We start from the raw sequence: 20,099 nt of genomic DNA on the forward strand, positions 1-20,099 counted from the left end.
TGTGTTATTCATATTTGGAAAGGAAAATGCAGATCATAAAGAGGAGGGGTAGAGGCGGGAAAGATGAAAAGTGAAGTGACCCATTCGTTGGGGTTGGTGCCGTGCACCTTCAGGACCATTTTAAACCAAGCAGACGAAGTGAAGGCGACTGTGCAGCAATGTTTTCCTATTGTACCCCCTTCTCTGAAGTCCGGAAACGCATCCCCTATGCCTCAGATGTTATACCTAACTCTGGTAACGACGTTTCTGATAACAAAGTGACGTCATGGAATGCATTTACTTCGTTAACCGAGGTATTACTATACACACACTATGTATTAACAGATTATAAGCTGCATGCACACAGGTAAGTCTTAGCTCTCCGATTTATTTTATTTGCCAATCTTAAGACTCCCTAGGGAAGGAGTTCTTAAATCCTATTTTAATATGACCAAAACACATGCGATGAGTAGAAATTTTAACTATCGATAGTGTAGTCAATAGTTTGATGAGAACTGTAGAGTAGCTATAGTTTTCTTTAAGGAAGACTCCAAATTTGAATTATTGAAATCCAATAGCATGGTTTAACAAATACAGATTCGATTGCAGGGCCTTCGGCCCTCTATAAAATTAAGAATTACATTTCGCGAGCAAGCGTACAACATGACAGGCATTGCTCCATCACCAACGAAGAGCTACTTTGCCCACTCTAATTTCAGCCTTCGCGGATTTGACCGTTGCCAAATTTATTGAGGTATAGCTTGCCCATCGTGCCCCTGTGGCTTGACCATCCACAGTTGACCATGAGATTCCTTTATGCATCATAAACAAGTACTATACTCTAACTGCACTGCTCCCGATGATGAGACCATGAAATACACATGAAATCATCTTTCATAGTATATAAAATTATTTTTAGTTCATGTTTTAAACTGCAAAAAAAAGTACATGTTATTAACCTCATCTTAATTTTCATATTTAATTTAGCGTGTACAGTACAGCACTAGACATTACACTAAAAACATATTAATCATATTTTACATTTAAATAAATACTTCCCGCTCCATGGTTGGGTTAATGTAGGGTAACATAAAACAAAATGAGCAGTTGTCGTATTACAAATCAAACCCTATTTTTCTTATGCCTCAGAGTTTGTGGATTTCGTATTTGCCGATTGTGCCAGGGACCCTTGTTGACCCCAGTATGAAGGAGCGTAGATGGCTCGATTTTTTTTCCCCCAAAAGTATTTAATCAACAAAACGATATCAGGTACAGAGGATGTGAAAGGGGGTTGACACCAGTACAAACACACGTTACGAATTACAGTTCAATGGAAACCTGTCTAAACTGCATGTTGAAATAAAATCGACAACCCCAGTCTTCCTAAGCTCTGATACCCCTGTAGGAAAAAAAGGGAGAGGGGGGAAGTGCCTAAATGTCCTAATGAATACTCTTAAGAATCAATGCCTACTGGAGGAGAGGTCGTGAAAGGGTTCCATGGTTGGTGGTAAGCTTCTTAGTTTGGCACTTAGATGCTCTAGTGGCAAATTTTGAAAGTTTATTTTGTCCCATTCCTGCACTGTTGGGGGAGCATGCTCTTTCCAGTTGGCTGTAATGGTGCGTTTTGCCATAACATTGAACATTTGGAATACAGTAATGTATTTGCCCCCCTGGAAAGGCCTTGAGGTTTCAACCTCAATAGGGATGTGTCTGGTGAGGGTGAGACGCTCGTTTTGTGAATGTGGTTAAAGTAGCAAGTGTTGATTTGAAAAAACTTGTTAATGTCTGGACATTCCCAAAAGGCATGCCTGTATGTTTGAGGGGTATCCGGGGGGCATCGTGGGCAGTTGGAGGAGGTTTGGATGACAAATGTTGACGAAATACATTTCTGTGAAATAAAACGTTTATACCAAAGTGACACATTTTTTAAAGATCAACAAACTATCCATCACAATTATAAACTAACAATCAGAGTAATTATTTAAAACATTAAGTACCGTTTATATGCCATTATTTCTGCATCTATTCAGTTTTTTTCATAAATCCACTGCATATGATTAAAATTTCTCCCCAACAGTCTGCACATAACAATAGCCCCTATGTCATAAAGCAGGAGTTTTTGCTCACCTCTGGGATTTACATCAAGAATTATATTATCTTTCACAACTGCAAGGTTTTGGAAGTGTTATTTGGAAAATATATTCCCCACTTTCATTCTTCTGAACGTTGCTCAACGTTATTGTTGCTTTGCCCTTAAGGATGTATCCAGACCATGCAGTATTCTTTCGAGCTGATCATAGGTGTTCAAGGTAACCAAGGACCTAAGCAAAGAACATTTTTTTTATTTACTCATTAACGGTCTTTGAAATGTGAATTGTGGTATAAAATATTAAGTGCACCGTTAAAGACACGCAAAATAATGCACGTGCTAAAACTAATCATAGTAATTGTCAATGTTTTACTTTAAGAAAAACGTGAGCATCCAACAGCAATGTTGGTAATGCTCTTCATTGAAAATGGATATATATATGGCTACAGAGCACCATTCCTGAGTAGATATTAAGGATCATGTTCAGGAAATTTACAAATTAAATTAGAAAACGAGATGACTCAGATGTTAGTGTTGAGTTAACACCACTCAGATCCTGGGTTGTAATGCCTTTAACTAAATCTAGGTTCTCAAGGTAGTGAGTTTATGGTCGCAACCTAGAGATCAATGATTGCACTAAAATATCTATATAAAGACCTTAATCTGCATGTCTCAAAAACCTCGAGGGTACTTCTCGACATGGTAAAAATCTGAAATTAGGCACAAAGGTAGCTTTGAGGACAAATGACAGGAAATATGAGAATCTGAGATTTTTCATTTGAAGGCCCCATAAAAGTACCCCCTAAAAATGTTTGTCTTTCAGAAACCGTTCAAAATATAAGATTGAGGTTTTTTTCGTTTGATAGAGCATTAAACATCAAATAACATTTAATCGAGAACCATTGTTTCATCTTTTATTCTTTTTACATATTTCGGACACATTATGATGTTCAAATTTGAATACGAAAACAGTAAAAGATAGGAGCTTCTCCTCGTAGTATTAAGAAAGCACCCTTGCTGGTCATTAAGCACAGAAATACATTCATTCAGAAACTGTGGATTGGCTTAATACATGTAAGTTTGGTTAAAAGGTGAACATCACAATTGGGAATGAAATATGACTCCCTCCACAGCAGGGTGGTTGCTTATGCAGAGAAATGGATGAGCCAAATGCGAAAACTTTACACACCACCCTGCTCATAAACACCACAGTTATGTCAGAAGAGACCCGTGGAGTGATATAAACTTACCTTAAAGAGTTGCAGCCATTCATTAAATTGGTCTAATTTAGATCGTTGCTCTGGCACGTAGCTGAAGACTGAATTTCATCACAATTCTTATCCATTTCATAAGCGTTCTTCCTGTAACGGTTCACATTGAAAGCCATGAGGTACTGTATGTATTAAATAAGGTACATTCGGGACAGTTTTTAATTACCGATGTGAAATGGCCATTGCTCAATGGAATTAAATGTGCGATGAAACACATTTATTTGCATGTTTACCAAAGTATGCAGTTTGAACATGAATGGGGCACGCACTATCATGTAATAAACATGGATACAACAAAATATGAATATAGATTTGTAACCCTTTCCAACATTTTCTGCTGGATGAGGACCTCCACACAAAGTGGGGGTCGTGTGAGTTAATTGACCATACTTCACCAGGCTAGTCGGTGCAGGTTAGTGAAGGCTTCCAGTATATAGATGTGGGAGCGTGGAAATGGATGTTGCTGCACTGCCCTCTGCTGCAAATCACGCAGCACTCCAGCTTCTTCTAAAGAACCTGCTGTGGTGGGTGCTCTTTCAAGCACTATCCACCAGGCTCAACACTACTTCGCTTCTGAGATCAGATGCATCCAAGGCAATTGGTTATAGACCAGCAACAGATTAAAAGCCTTGATATCGCCCCTGAAGGTCTACATTTGGATTTCATATTGAACCTTTTCTTTATGAAACACCAATTAAGAGCTCTCAAATAGCTTTGGCAGGCTACACATCACCACACACCTTAGCTATATAAAATAACAGGGAAAACAAAGTGCACGCTGACCAAGCATAACAAAGACTGCCCTGATTGAGTGTGCTAGAATTAGAAAGTGTTTCCCGGTCAAAAATATTCCCCTGCAGCACCGGATAAGTGAGGCTAAGATGCTTGCCGTTATGGATAAGTATGATTTGTGGGTAGTTTTGAAGTGGTCAGCGTCATGTGGCTGCTAGCCATATAAAATTAATTTGTGGTCAATATGTTGCCCACAGGCCGTAAGTTCCTCACTGCTGTCCTAAAAGCAAACTGATGCTACGTCTCTGCGATTACAAACGAGACGCAAGCTGCGCTGTTCCTGGAATTGATTGGCTTGGTTCTTCTCCCAAGATTGACTTGGATTAAACCCCTTCCCTGCCATCCCCTGCATGGCTGGAAGACAACAATCCATAAAAAAAATATATAAAGAACTTATGTTTGGGTTGTCTCAATGTTTTGAAAATGTTTACTATGAAGTCACCACTGTTTCCATCCTAGCTAAAGCAGGTCGAGTGGCCCGATCACAGCTTTCTTGACCTCGTGCCCCACTGCCGTGGGAACCCCGACTTGACCCACTTTTCCAGTTCCCAAACATAGGTCAGTCCACTATTAAATACATATGGGAATGCGGTGTTTTTTTTCCCAATATGAAGCTCTGTGAAGTGGCTAAATCTGCCTTTTTATGCAAGTTCCTTGCTATCACTTGTATTTACTGACACCATCTGGTCAAATAGTTACAAAAATGAAACATGGAGAAAAATATTCTCCATGGAAATACTACAAGGACAAGGAACAACAGCAGACCGAGGGGTAGAATTAGTAGTCTGGATATCTGTGGAAACAATAAAAGCAGCCACCTTGAGACATACAACAATGTAATCGGTTTAAACAGTTTTAAAATACAACACTACAATTGATACACAGTGATACCTCTGTCAACAAATAATCTGGGAAACTAATTCCTTCATAATGAAGTCAACCGTGCAGGGCCCCTTCTGCCCTATTTGTGCAAAAAAATGAAAAAAATATCTTCAGAAATAATGCACAGTGATTTAAGAGTAAAAGGTTGAATGCTGTGCGTGCACATCACTTTGGACATTTGGACATCTGTGAAGAGCTTTATAGATCATTGGATTCCTCCAGGATAAATTAATATTCTGATTCTGACTGTGTCAGCAGCCAGTGAAGAGCTGTGCAAGTCTGCCTCACTTGGACCAGTCATCAGCAAGTTTCACCAGTCTTCCCTCATCCCGCTAGCCAGTGCTAGAGCTCAAATTTATATTTAAAGCTTTCGTGACTGCAGGGATTCATCTTCTGGGTTCTTTCGGTAAAGTCACGTAGAATGGAGATAAAATGATAATAAAAATAATAACAGAATAAAATTCTCATGACGTTTCGGCCACAACACAAGTAGCCTTCCTCAGGTGAAGAAACAGGACTGTCTGGAAGACGGCGCTTGAGTGAACCCTGCCAAGCTTCGAAGCGTCTTTTAAGCTGTGTGGGAGGAACAGAGCGCCTTGACAAAGGAGTTTTACTTATACATTAGCATGTAACTGGGGGATTAGCATGATGTTGGTGTGAGGGATTAGCACCACGGAGAGCGACGAGCTCGGACCGGAGGAGGGGGGAGAGGAGTTTACATATACATTAGCATGTAACTGGGGGATTACCATGATGTTGGTGTGAAGGATTAGCACCACGGAGAGCGATGAGCTTTGTTCAGACGGACGAGTCCATCTACACTGTATTATTCTACTAACCCTACTGTATACCACACTGCTGTATATTCACTATACAATTACGGTACTATATATTGCCTTATGAAGTATGTTAAACATTACACTTTCGATTTAAAGCTTTCGTGACTGCAGGGATTCATCTTCTTGGTTCTTTCAGTAAAGTCACGTAGAATGGAAATAAAATAATAAAAATAAAACATAATAAAATAAGATTCTCACGACGTTTCGGCCACGAAACAAGTAGCCTTCTTCAGGTGAATAAACAGGACTGTCCAGAAGACAGCGCTCGAGTGAACATTGCCAAGCCTGGACCGCGTCTTTTTAAGCTGTGTGGGCGGAATTAACATATGAATTAGCATGTTACCAGCACCACCGGATCGGGGGAGGGTGGCGGTGGGTACACAGAAAAACGGAAAGAAAAAATTAATAGGATAGGTGCGCTGCTCTGTCCTGTATTGCGTTAATAACTATGCTATAAACTGGACTACTATACAATGTAATATTATACCTTCAATCTAAACTACATGGTATAATATCATATCCATAGACAAAAAAAATCACCTTTGAATTATACAATGCGTTACTCTACACTGCCCTATACTTTAGAGTTAGACTATAAAATATTAGACTTGTAATTTTACACTGTCTTATTTTATCAACCCCACTATATGCCACACTGCTGTATATTCACTATACAATTACGATAACTATATATCGCCATATGAATTGTGTTATTCATATTTGGAAAGGAAAATGCAGATCATAAAGAGGAGGGGTAGAGGCGGGAAAGATGAAAAGTGAAGTGACCCATTCGTTGGGGTTGGTGCCGTGCACCTTCAGGACCATTTTAAACCAAGCAGACGAAGTGAAGGCGACTGTGCAGCAATGTTTTCCTATTGTTCCCCCTTCTCTGAAGTCCGGAAACGCATCCCCTATGCCTCAGATGTTATACCTAACTCTGGTAACGACGTTTCTGATAACAAAGTGACGTCATGGAATGCATTTACTTCGTTAACCGAGGTATTACTATACACACACTATGTATTAACAGATTATAAGCTGCATGCACACAGGTAAGTCTTAGCTCTCCGATTTATTTTATTTGCCAATCTTAAGACTCCCTAGGGAAGGAGTTCTTAAATCCTATTTTAATATGACCAAAACACATGCGATGAGTAGAAATTTTAACTATCGATAGTGTAGTCAATAGTTTGATGAGAACTGTAGAGTAGCTATAGTTTTCTTTAAGGAAGACTCCAAATTTGAATTATTGAAATCCAATAGCATGGTTTAACAAATACAGATTCGATTGCAGGGCCTTCGGCCCTCTATAAAATTAAGAATTAAATTTCGCGAGCAAGCGTACAACATGACAGGCATTGCTCCATCACCAACGAAGAGCTACTTTGCCCACTCTAATTTCAGCCTTCGCGGATTTGACCGTTGCCAAATTTATTGAGGTATAGCTTGCCCATCGTGCCCCTGTGGCTTGACCATCCACAGTTGACCATGAGATTCCTTTATGCATCATAAACAAGTACTATACTCTAACTGCACTGCTCCCGATGATGAGACCATGAAATACACATGAAATCATCTTTCATAGTATATAAAAGTATTTTTAGTTCATGTTTTAAACTGCAAAAAAAGTACATGTTATTAACCTCCTCATCTTAATTTTCATATTTACTTTAGCGTGTACAGTACAGCACTAGACATTACACTAAAAACATATTAATCATATTTTACATTTAAATAAATACTTCCCGCTCCATGGTTGGGTTAATGTAGGGTAACATAAAACAAAATGAGCAGTTGTCGTATTACAAATCAAACCCTAATTTTCTTATGCCTCAGAGTTTGTGGATTTCGTATTTGCCGATTGTGCCAAGGACCCTTGTTGACCCCAGTATGAAGGAGCGTAGATGGCTCGATTTTTTTCCTCCCAAAAGTATTTAATCAACAAAACGATATCAGGTACAGAGGATGTGAAAGGGGGTTGACACCAGTACAAACACACGTTACGAATTACAGTTCAATGGAAACCTGTCTAAACTACATGTTTAAATAAAATCGACAACCCCAGTCTTCCTAAGCTCTGATACCCCTGTAGGAAAAAAAGGTAGGGGGGGAAGTGCCTAAATGTCCTAATGAATACTCTTAAGAATCAATGTCCACTGGAGGAGAGGTCGTGAAAGGGTTCCATGGTTGGTGGTAAGCTTCTGAGTTTGGCACTTAGATGCTCTAGTGGCAAATTTTGAAAGTTTATTGGCCCATTCCTGCACTGTTGGGGGAGCATGCTCTTTCCAGTTGGCTGTAATGGTGCGTTTTGCCAAAACATTGAACATTTGGAATACAGTAATGTATTTGCCCCCCTGGAAAGGCCTTGAGGTTTCAACCTCAATAGGGATGTGTCTGGTGAGGGTGAGACACTCGTTTTGTGAATGTGGTTAAAGTAGCAAGTGTTGATTTGAAAAAACTTGTTAATGTCTGGACATTCCCAAAAGGCATGCCTGTATGTTTGAGGGGTATCCGAGGGGTATCCGGGGGGCATCGTGGGCAGTTGGAGGAGGTTTGGATGACAAATGTTGACGAAATACATTTCTGTGAAATAAAACGTTTATACCAAAGTGACACATTTTTTAAAGATCATCAACAAACTATCCATCACAATTATAAACTAACAATCAGTGTAGTTATTTAAAACATTAAGTACCGTTTATATGCCATTATTTCTGCATCTATTCAGTTTTTTTCATAAATCCACTGCATATGATTAAAACTTCTCCCCAACAGTCTGCACATAACAATAGCCCCTATGTCATGAAGCAGGAGTTTTTGCTCACCTCTGGGATTTACATCAAGAATTATATTATCTTTCACCACTGCAAGGTTTTGGAAGTGTTTTTTGGAAAATATATTCCCCACTTTCATTCTTCTGAACGTTGCTCAACGTTATTGTTGCTTTGCCCTTAAGGATGTATCCAGACCATGCAGTATTCTTTCGAGCAGATCATAGGTGTTCAAGGTAACCAAGGACCTAAGCAAAGAACATTTTTTTTATTTACTCATTAACGGTCTTTGAAATGTGAATTGTGGTATAAAATATTAAGTGCACTGTTAAAGACACGCAAAATAATGCACGTGCTAAAACTAATCATAGTAATTGTCAATGTTTTACTTTAAGAAAAACGTGAGCATCCAACAGCAATGTTGGTAATGCTCTTCATTGAAAATGGATAGATATATGGCTACAGAGCACCATTCCTGAGTAGATATTAAGGATCATGTTCAGGAAATTTACAAATTAAATTAGAAAACGAGATGACGCAGATGTTAGTGTTGAGTTAACACCACTCAGATCCTGGGTTTTAATGCCTTTAACTAAATCTAGGTTCTCAAGGTAGTGAGTTTATGGTTGCAACCTAGAGATCAATGATTGCACTAAAATATCTATATAAAGACCTTAATCTGCATGTCTCAAAAACCTCGAGGGTACTTCTCGACATGGTAAACATCTGAAATTAGGCACAAAGGTAGCTTTGAGGACAAATGACAGGAAATATGAGAATCTGAGATTTTTCATTTGAAGGCCCCATAAAAGTACCCCCTAAAAATGTTTGTCATTCAGAAACCGTTCAAAATATAAGATTGCGGTTTTTTCGTTTGATAGAGCATTAAACATCAAATAACATTTAATCGAGAACCATTGTTTCATCTTTTATTGTTTTTTTTACATATTTCGGACACATTGATGTTCAAATTTGAATACGAAAACAGTAAAAGATAGGAGCTTCCCCTCGTAGTATTAAGAAAGCACCCTTGCTGGTCATTAAGCACAGAAATACATTCATTCAGAAACTGTGGATTGGCTTAATACATGTAAGTTTGGTTAAAAGGTGAACATCACAATTGGGAATGAAATATGACTCCCTCCACAGCAGGGTGGTTGCTTATGCAGAGAAATGGATGAGCCAAATGCGAAAACTTTACACACCACCCTGCTCATAAACACCACAGTTATGTCAGAAGAGACCCGTGGAGTGATATAAACTTACCTTAAAGAGTTGCAGCCATTCATTAAATTGGTCTAATTTAGATCGTTGCTCTGGCACGTAGCTGAAGACTGAATTTCATCACAATTCTTATCCATTTCATAAGCGTTCTTCCTGTAACGGTTCACATTGAAAGCCATGAGGTACTGTATGTATTAAATAAGGTACATTCGGGACAGTTTTTAATTACCGATGTGAAATGGCCATTGCTCAATGGAATTAAATGTGCGATGAAACACATTTATTTGCATGTTTACCAAAGTATGCAGTTTGAACATGAATGGGGCACGCACTATCATGTAATAAACATGGATACAACAAAATATGAATATAGATTTGTAACCCTTTCCAACTTTTTCTGCTGGATGAGGACCTCCACACAAAGTGGGGGTCGTGTGAGTTAATTGACCATACTTCACCAGGCTAGTCGGTGCAGGTTAGTGAAGGCTTCCAGTATATAGATGTGGGAGCGTGGAAATGGATGTTGCTGCACTGCCCTCTGCTGCAAATCACGCAGCACTCCAGCTTCTTCTAAAGAACCTGCTGTGGTGGGTGCTCTTTCAAGCACCATCCACCAGGCTCAACACTACTTCGCTTCTGAGATCAGATGCATTCAAGGCAATTGGTTATAGACCAGCAACAGATTAAAAGCCTTGATATCGACCCTGAAGGTCTACATTTGGATTTCATATTGAACCTTTTCTTTATGAAACACCAATTAAGAGCTCTCAAATAACTTTGGCAGGCTACACATCACCACACACCTTAGCTATATAAAATAACAGGGAAAACAAAGTGCACGCTGACCAAGCATTACAAAGACTGCACTGATTGAGTGTGCTACAATTAGAAAGTGTTTCCCGGTCAAAAATATTCCCCTGCAGCACCGGATAAGTGAGGCTAAGATGCTTGCCGTTATGGATAAGTATGATTTGTGGGTAGTTTTGAAGTGGTCAGCGTCATGTGGCTGCTAGCCATATAAAATTAATTTGTGGTCAATATGTTGCCCACAGGCCGTAAGTTCCTCACCGCTGTCCTAAAAGCAAACTGATGCTACGTCTCTGCGATGACAAACGAGACGCAAGCTGCGCTGCTCCTCGAATTGATTGGCTTGGTTCTTCTCCCAAGAAGATTGATTGACTTGGATTAAACCCCTTCCCTGCCATCCCCTGCATGGCTGGAAGGCAACAATCCATGAAAAAATATATAAAGAACTTATGTTTGGGTTGTCTCAATGTTTTGAAAATGTTTACTATGAAGTCACCACTGTTTCCATCCATGCTAAAGCAGGTCGAGTGGCCCGATCACAGCTTTCTTGACCTCGTGCCCCACTGCCGTGGGAACCCCGACTTGACCCACTTTTCCAGTTCCCAAACATAGGTCAGTCCACTATTAAATAAATATGGGAATGCGGTGTATTTTTTCCCTATATGAAGCTCTGTGAAGTGGCTAAATCTGCCTTTTTATGCGAGTTCCTTGCTATCACTTGTATTTACTGACACCATCTGGTCAAATAGTTACAAAAATGAAACATGGAGAAAAATATTCACCTTGTTTATAATGGCAATGGAAATATTGTAAACTTCAAGGACAAGGAACAACAGCAGACCGAGGGGTAGAAGTAGTAGTCTGGATATCTGTGGAAACAAAAAAAGCAGCCACCTTGAGACATACAACAATGTTATCGGTTTAAACAGTTTTAAAATACAACACCACAATTGATACACAGTGATACCTCTGTCAACAAATAATCTGGGAAACTAATTCCTTCATAATGAAGTCAACCGTGCAGGGCCCCTTCTGCCCTATTTTTGCCAAAAAATGAAAAAAATATCTTCAGAAATAATGCACAGTGATTTAAGAGTAAAAGGTTGAATGCTGTGCGTGCACATCACTTTGGACATTTGGACATCTGTGAAGAGCTTTATAGATCATTGGATTCCTCCAGGATAAATTAATATTCTGATTCTGACTGTGTCAGCAGCCAGTGAAGAGCTGTGCAAGTCTGCCTCACTTGGACCATTCATCAGCAAGTTTCACCAGTCTTCCCTCATCCCGCTAGCCAGTGCTAGAGCTCAAATTTATATTTAAAGCTTTCGTGACTGCAGGGATTCATCTTCTGGGTTCTTTCGGTAAAGTCACGTAGAATGGAGATAAAATAATAATAAAAATAATAACAGAATAAAATTCTCACGACGTTTCGGCCACAACACAAGTAGCCTTCCTCAGGTGAAGAAACAGGACTGTCCGGAAGACAGCGCTTGAGTGAACCCTGCCAAGCTTGGAAGCGTCTTTTAAGCCGTGTGGGAGGAACAGAGCGCCTTGACATAGGAGTTTTACATATACATTAGCATGTAACTGGGGGATTACCATGATGTTGGTGTGAAGGATTAGCACCACGGAGAGCGATGAGCTTTGTTCAGACGGACGAGTCTATCTACACTATGTATTATTCTACTAACCCTACTGTATACCACACTGCTGTATATTCACTATACAATTACGGTACTATATATTGCCTTATGAAGTATGTTAAACATTACACTTTCGATTTAAAGCTTTCGTGACTGCAGGTTCCCCCATAGCCTCAATGCTACGTTGGGGCAAGTGCCGAGTTGAAACCACTTGCTGAGTCTGTATGGTGTCTCCCTTTTTTGCAGAGTGTAGAGTGTGAGCGAGTATATATGTGTTTGGGAGCGTGTCTGAGTGTGTGATAATGTACAAATGTTTGCGAGTGGGGAGCAGTAGCGTAGTGGCGTGAACCCAGCGAACCGAGTTCTATTCCTGCTCACGACCATTATCAGTGACAAATATACAAACCTGTTCCGAGCCTCCCCTAAATCAGCCTTAAATGAGTACAGGCAGTTCCTGGGTTACGGAAGACCCGACTTTATGAAAATGAATTTTGATTTAAAGCTTTCGTGACTGCAGGGATTCATATTATTGGTTCTTTTAGTGAGAATTCTATTGTTTTATGAAAATGCTCTGATAAATGCATGAAAAATTTAAGATGCAGAAGAAATGTTCGCATAAGTTAAGCAAGCGCAAATAGTGCAGCGCGGTGAGGTTGCAGATGAATACCGCGGAGGGACGCATAAGGCACGCCGCCTTACACCTCACTCCACCAAAACACGTCCTTCACCAAGCCCCACCACGATTATGGGCAATGTAATTTTTGTATACCATTACATTATTGTTTGTTTCCTATGCTTCGAATTATCTTTTCCCCCATGTTTCTATTGTTAGGTTTTTACTGTATTTAATGTGCGTGCATGTGTGTTCGTGTGTATGTAAAGTCTAGGCCTAGCCTAATGCACGGTAAACAAACATTCGGAAGTGACTGCTTTCTGTTAACGATTTTTATTAAAATGTTTCGTGGTATTCAGAAACAATTGGATCCAGAATATGTTCCATTAGTTTAATTATGGGTAGTGTTATTCGATTAAATTAAAAACGAATATGAAGTGCAGAGTATGTACAGCAATAGAATATAGGTAGCAATAGAAAACAGCACAATACAGTCCTGAGGGAAAACGAACTAGTATTCAGGTAGGGGAGGCACAACTATTTCTGGCTATTGGATTTTAGCTTTATTTCAGGGAAAAATTGTTCAGTTACTGACATATGGAAAATTCGGGTTACGGATCGTTCTCAGGAACCCCCTTTCGTAACCCGGGGACGACATGTACCTGGTGCTGTGTGTAAAACATCAGCACTGGGGAGACTAAGTCAGGTGTGGTGTTGGCCACCCACCCTCACGTGTGATGTGTCGACCTTCACAGGTGCTCTCGAACAGCACTTTTCCCAGGTAGCGTTTGTCTGCAGATTGCCCGATGATATAATCACAACTTTCTGGACCACAGAGGACGCGTGCTGCAGGATTGGAAGGATACCTTAGTGGTCCCCTTCTATAAGGGGGATCGTACTACCGGAGCATCTTCCTACTCAGCGTGCCGGGAAAGGTCCTAGCAAAAAAATGTTCAACATCACCCTCTCGCCAAACACACTGAAGGCTTGCAGTGCCCGAGTGTGGTTTCAGACGGGGCGGCCTGCACGGATGTAGTATTCTCTGTCCGTCTGCTATAGCAGCAGCAGATGCAGCCAAAGCAGCTCCACTTCTCAGGAAGAAATGCGAACTTGGCTTCCGATGAGGTGGACTCGCCGTGTTCATAATGCAGGTGGTGTCCACCTCCATGAAAACAACCCCTCAGTGTAATAGGGTTTTTCCCCTTTTTTCTGGCAACGAAACTGAAACCTTTTTACAAGGATTCATGTCTGGTCGAGCACCAATTGGGTCGAGGCTCGAAAGAAAGCCGTCCCTTGGTGTGGACCAATCAGTTTCAAGGACAATGCATATATTATCATAGTATGTTTTCCTGTTTGCATTTTGACTGCAAGTATTGTGGTTAATGCAGACATGAATCCTTGTAAAAAGGTTTCAGTTTCGTTGCCAGAAAAAAGGGGAAAAACCCTATTATTATATTTTGGTACTGGCAAAGGAGGTCTAATGATGTAGATGCTAACCCCTCAGTGTTTAGTGGCAGCAGTAGTAGAGGAAGGCACGCCATAAAGGAGCGCGCGTGACAGAGGGGAGCACAGAAATTGTTATAACAGTTTATTATAGTCATGAATAATGTTACCATCTTCGAAATATTATCGTTGTTTATCAAGTAGAATGCAATGTTGTTCATTTTATCATAGTTTATTGTTCTAAACAATGTTAAGAATGTTATAAAGGTTGTCAATGTTGATATAGAAGAATGCAATGTTGTTAATGTCGATTTAGTTCATAATAAAGTTGACTCAATTATCCGCTTGCGATTTATCCGATTTGAGGATTAACCACGCACCTGATATTGACACAAATTAAAAACTCATGGATGTTTCCCTTAATCCCAAATTAATATTCTAAAAACAGTGATACACTTATTCATGGAAGTGTTTATTACAAGTCACGTGCTCCGGTTAATCTGAAATCCATGTGATCGCCCCTACGGTACAGTAGTTGCATATCTTTACAACAGTGGGCGGAGTTTGATATTGATTGGCGTGGCTCTGCTTCTGTCCACTTAGTGGGCCGAGTCTTCTGCGCGGGAGCAGGAAAGTTATCCCTGAGCATGTGCATCGTTCGGTCGATCGTTAGCATTCGTTCTAAATCAAATACTTTTGTAACAAAAAACAAGATCAATACATTCTTTACTAAAAAAATGTAAAAAAAATTATTTAAAGCTTTCGTGACTGCAGTAATTCATATTCTTAGCTCTTTCGGTAAAGTCACTTTTAAAAATTCTCACTATTCCCCCCTATGTTCACTCGTGAGAATTTTTATTGTTTTATATATATTTTATTATTTTAATTGTTTCCCTTCAACGTGACTTTACCGAAAGAGCTAAGATTATAAAAAATGTTGTTCATTAACAAACTCAATTTCCTTAACTTAAACATAATGTATATCTATATTAGTGTTTTTTGGCAAAGAGATCCACGTAAAATGGATATTTTTGGATGGTCCGCAATTTTTAAATTAGCCACGGCTGTCCTCCTCGGCATTAGCACGGATAATCAAGAGGCTACTGTATTGTAAAATGTTACCATTTATCAATGTTGATACAGTAAAATGCAATGTTAATGGGGGAGAACATACAAACTCCACACGCTCTCTTATACTCACTCTTATATTCACTCACTCAACCTCTTGCATACTCACACTGCGGAATAGCGGGCGAACATACAGAATCCACATGCTCTGATACTCACTCGCACACACACACACGCTCTTACCAAATAAATACATTAATTTTAAAAATGTAAAGGTGCAACCCTGGAATTGCTTGCTCACGTCACTGTTGGTGGAAGGGGCCTCCAGTAGAAGGAGCTCCAGTAGAAAAGCCGTGATCCAGCAGTACATTGAACATCGCTGTAAATAGAAATGTGTGGCACCCATGAAATCATAGAAGTCATGTTACCGGCTTCCTGGACTACCTGGGACAGCTTTCCCTGACACTCCCCACCGGCTCGCGGTTGACGACGCACTAACAAACCAGAGTGACTATGCCAATATAGTAAACCTTCTCTATTCACGAGGGTTACAGCCTTGTGTTGCAGTCGAAACGTCGCGAGAATTGTATTGTTTTATATATATTTTATTGTTTCCCTTCAACGTGACTTTACCGAAAGAACCAAGAATATGTAGAAATCTTGTTCACAGTAAAAATGTGATAAGTTATTGATAAGAGAACACAGCACTGGGTGGCGATAGCCGCAACACTTTCCCCGATTGCATTCGCCTCATTCTTGATGGATCTCACAGTCCACGCCAAAATGTCGGCCTATCACAGACGTGCTCTCGAGTGCTAAAATGATAACTGTGCGTTGTTATCAAACGCCTGCATCTCCCGATGAGTCGTCCACCTGAATTCCTCACCATCTCCATTGTCATCAAATCATCATGAAAGGTAATAAAAACGAATTGTCATTCATATTTTATTATTTATTGTAGTCAGTGGTATTAAACATTTACTATTCCCCCCTTTGTTCACTCGTGCCAGGAACGTAACCCCATTTTTCCTGGTCAACAAGGTTTCTACATTCGCGCGCGTTTTCAAGAACATAACCCTTGTGGTTTGAGAGGGTTTACTGTCCATATTTTATCCTGGAAGAAGCCAGTGTTATTGACGAATGCGTCCATGTATTTGTTGTTGTGCTTGTGTACCACTGCCAAAGTAGAAACACCAAGTCATTCGCTGTGCGCTGTGTACATGAGAGCAAACAGTCGGTGCGGTAGACCAACATTGTTACCATGGGTGAGGGAATGAATCTGACTGCTCACCCTTCATCTAGATGAATCATCGATTGTGCATTTCATATAGTGTACCGTCAAAATACACGACTGCATTCTTCTTCAGGGTCATTTTCAATGACGCGACACAACTGGGTGGGATCGTTTTGCATTATTTCACCGATTTCAGGCTCACAGCCTTGCAGGTCAATGCTGCGCAAAGAACACATTGGCAGTTCAAACGTCTTTTGTGCATTCCATGTCGCCTTGGGTCTCATAAAGCCATCCTCACTGTCGATGTGATGGTAATGTCTGTCACTAATGGCTTCTCTAGGCCAGTGGCTCGCAACCGGGGGGGGTACGTGAGGTGATTTATAAATGTGTGAAATTATAGCAAACATGAGTCACTGGTGAATAATCACGTATGAATCTGCCACGCTAACATCGAAGTCCATATCGTGACCTAGATCGGTATAAAAGACCTTTCTAAATTAATTATCAACAATGTTGTTTCCAAAAGTAACCAGCGAGCGCGAACAAATTACGCCGTTGATTTTTTTATCCGCTTACAAGTTACTGGCTAGTTAGGGATACCTCACAAAATGGACAACTGGTTAACATTGATGTCCATTAGTCATACATTTATTTCTCAGAGCCGTGACGGGTCAGGCAAGCGAGGGTAATCGGTTGAAACACAATTCTACAAGAGGGCTAATAGTAGCCAGAGAAGGTTGCATTCTTTATCAACGAATCTAGACAGAATATATTCAAACCTACGAACATAAATGTACAAAAGACACTTAAATTGACGACTTGGTTAAGTTTGACTTTTAAACGCTTATCTTAACACTTGTTTTCGATAGAAAGTAAAATAAACATTGAGTGAACCTATAGGTGGGGGGAGGGGGTAACGCGCAAAACGATTCTGTGATATTTCCACGAATGTTAGTACAGTAGCATTTGTCCCGCCAAAATACTGTACACGTGAGTTACTCAAACTTGCCGCTATCAAAAACTGCAGCCCTTAAGCGCCGGGCACAAAGAGAAGGCTACATACCTGATATATAAAATCTATATGTAACACAACAATAATATATGCATAGTCAAGAGCTTACTTACCGACCGCTGTTGTTTGCGCGGGCTGGCAATTTGCGATGGCGGCCCCGCCCGCCGATCCTCGGGTGTGGGTGGGGTGGCTCACACCACGCCCGGCCGCCTTTGTCTCCCCGGTGGCGATGTTTACACACCGTACTCATTTGATGCCGAGTCGACCTCGGAGTGTCCCAGGACCACCTCGTACAATCGTCACCCGTGTTGGCCGTGAGCGGGAGTCGCGAGTAGCTCCCCACGCGCCGCCATGACAGTGCCGCCACCAACACCACGTGGCCCCCACCTGGGTCACGTGCTCAGGCAGCACGCGCAGCACAGGAGAGTGAGAATCTGACGGCTGGGCGCAGGGCACGTGGTAATACGATCCCATTGTTGTAGCGTAGCGGCCCTTGCCAACATGGGACGCGTTTGGTTGATCGGCCTCCGCTTGTTTCGGGAACATGTTCTCGTGTTGCGAACAAATTGAGCGTTATAGCAGACTCTCGTGAAGGAGAACGCTCGTTAAGCGAGACGCGCCTGTGGTTGGGAAACGAAACGACGTGAATGCAAATGTTGCAATGAAACCACAAATATACAAATGAGCGATCAAATCACAGCATCCGTGAGAGATGGTGTGTGCAAGATGAGTTTGTTGAAGTTGAACTGCCGGCTCCACTCAATTTCCAAAGTGTCTTTCCACTTGGGCGAAGACTCACCACCTCAGCTGCCTGGACGCACACTTCGCAAGCAATTTCCCTGATTTCGACGTGAAAAGGTGTCACTAGGCACGAAACCCATTTCAATGCCCAGCCTAAAACAATGGATGTGACCGCGGCTGAAACGAAACAACTCGTTGAAATGTCACGTGATTAGTTTTTTTTTTCTCACGGAAAAGAGAGAATCCGCAAACCCCGACATCTTAACGCGTGCCTCGAAACCGATGGTGCCCTTTGCAAGCATGTAGTGTACACGTGAGTGAGCGCACTGACTTTGGATGTGACCGCTGAAGGTGGGATGTGCAATGTCAGCCACACCGCAAGATTTTGAGAAGCTGTGTCGCATGCCTCAAGCAACACGCGTCTCGACACTCGACCTGGTGAGTCCAAATTATTGCTTCATTTTTTTATATATAAAAAAATAATATTTGTTGTTCTATAATACCGACACAAAATTAACGTACAGAATATCCTGTCACTTGAAATGTTTTTAAATTATAGTTATTGTCAGTTTAATAGGAATTTTGTATTCAAATAGGGTCATATTGCAAAATTGTTTTGAAAGTGCTGCTATACAGTGCGGTTAAATTGCAATCTTCAGAATCGAATATTAGTGTAATTGATTAATTGCAAATATTGGAGGTTATTCCACACAATCAAAATATTCAAGTTGATCTGTGCAGAGTCCCAAAGACGCCAAGCGTCCAGCAACAAACAGCACCATCAAATGTCAAAGGAATGAGACCCACGTGAGTATTGAACACATCGAACACAGAGCCTAGGACGAGAGTGGGCGGGGCAGAAGTGGTGGTTACATCGAGTTTCCCCCTCCCAAAGGAATGTGGAATATTGACCACCTTGCTGAGATGCATACAGAATGGCATTGCACCCCATGCTCGTTTGGAGCAGCAAGACTCAGATTTTTCAGTTTATGCCAAAACACACTTTCATTTACAAAAGCAAACCTTACAGCTCATTTGCGAGTCCACTGCTGTACAAGGGCCTCCACACACCGTGTCGGACATTTTTGTTGTTCGACCATACTTGACCATGCTGCTCGGTATGGGTTGGGGGGTACAGGATCTGTTCAGATGTCACCGATGTCAGCCATGGCCAGGAATCAAACTCAGATGGCGCAGTGCATGAACCACTGCATCATCACTCCATCCATTATCTTGGATCCAGCTAAAGGTAAAAACAATTGCTGTAACATTTTTTTGTTGCAGCAGGAAACCATGAATAGCGAATACAGTACTATAAAGACAAAATCGGTAGCACACGGATACCTTGAGTTTGCTATATCGCAGGTGAGTTCGTTGTCACATTGTGTTTGATATGCCGTTATGTGACACGCACTTGCGAGATCATATGGATTTGTTTTACTGAAATCATGTGTTTTTATAGTGAATTCCTGATTTAGACCCCCACCCCGCCCTCAAGCTGGGCGATGGGTCTTCATCTTCTTTCGCATGGCTAATGTAGACGCAGAGCAACAACTGCAATCTCACATTCAGGTGGTCAAGCCAGACAACCGCGCCAAGAGCAGTGGAGTGTATCATCACTGAGATGTCTCTTTCGTATTTGTGGAACGGGCGTTGCGTCGTTATATGCTGTACGGTCTGTTCTGGAT

General features: G+C 41.0%; 1 long non-coding RNA gene across 1 annotated transcript; it reads right to left on the reverse strand.

The window, feature by feature from the left end:
* Positions 1–9,582: 9,582 nt before the first annotated feature.
* On the reverse strand, positions 9,583–18,119 carry LOC142907040 (uncharacterized). The gene is made up of 3 exons (XR_012930631.1): positions 17,784–18,119; positions 11,437–11,523; positions 9,583–10,000 (listed from the first exon to the last, which is right to left on the reverse strand). It is a non-coding gene; the product is annotated as an uncharacterized LOC142907040 (long non-coding RNA).
* Between the last annotated feature and the right edge of the window lie 1,980 nt (positions 18,120–20,099).

This window comes from Petromyzon marinus, chromosome 74, assembly GCF_048934315.1.
Source record: "Petromyzon marinus isolate PM22_M1 ecotype Great Lakes invasive population chromosome 74, UKy_Petmar_22M1.pri1.0, whole genome shotgun sequence".
Lineage (NCBI taxonomy): Eukaryota > Metazoa > Chordata > Hyperoartia > Petromyzontiformes > Petromyzontidae > Petromyzon > Petromyzon marinus.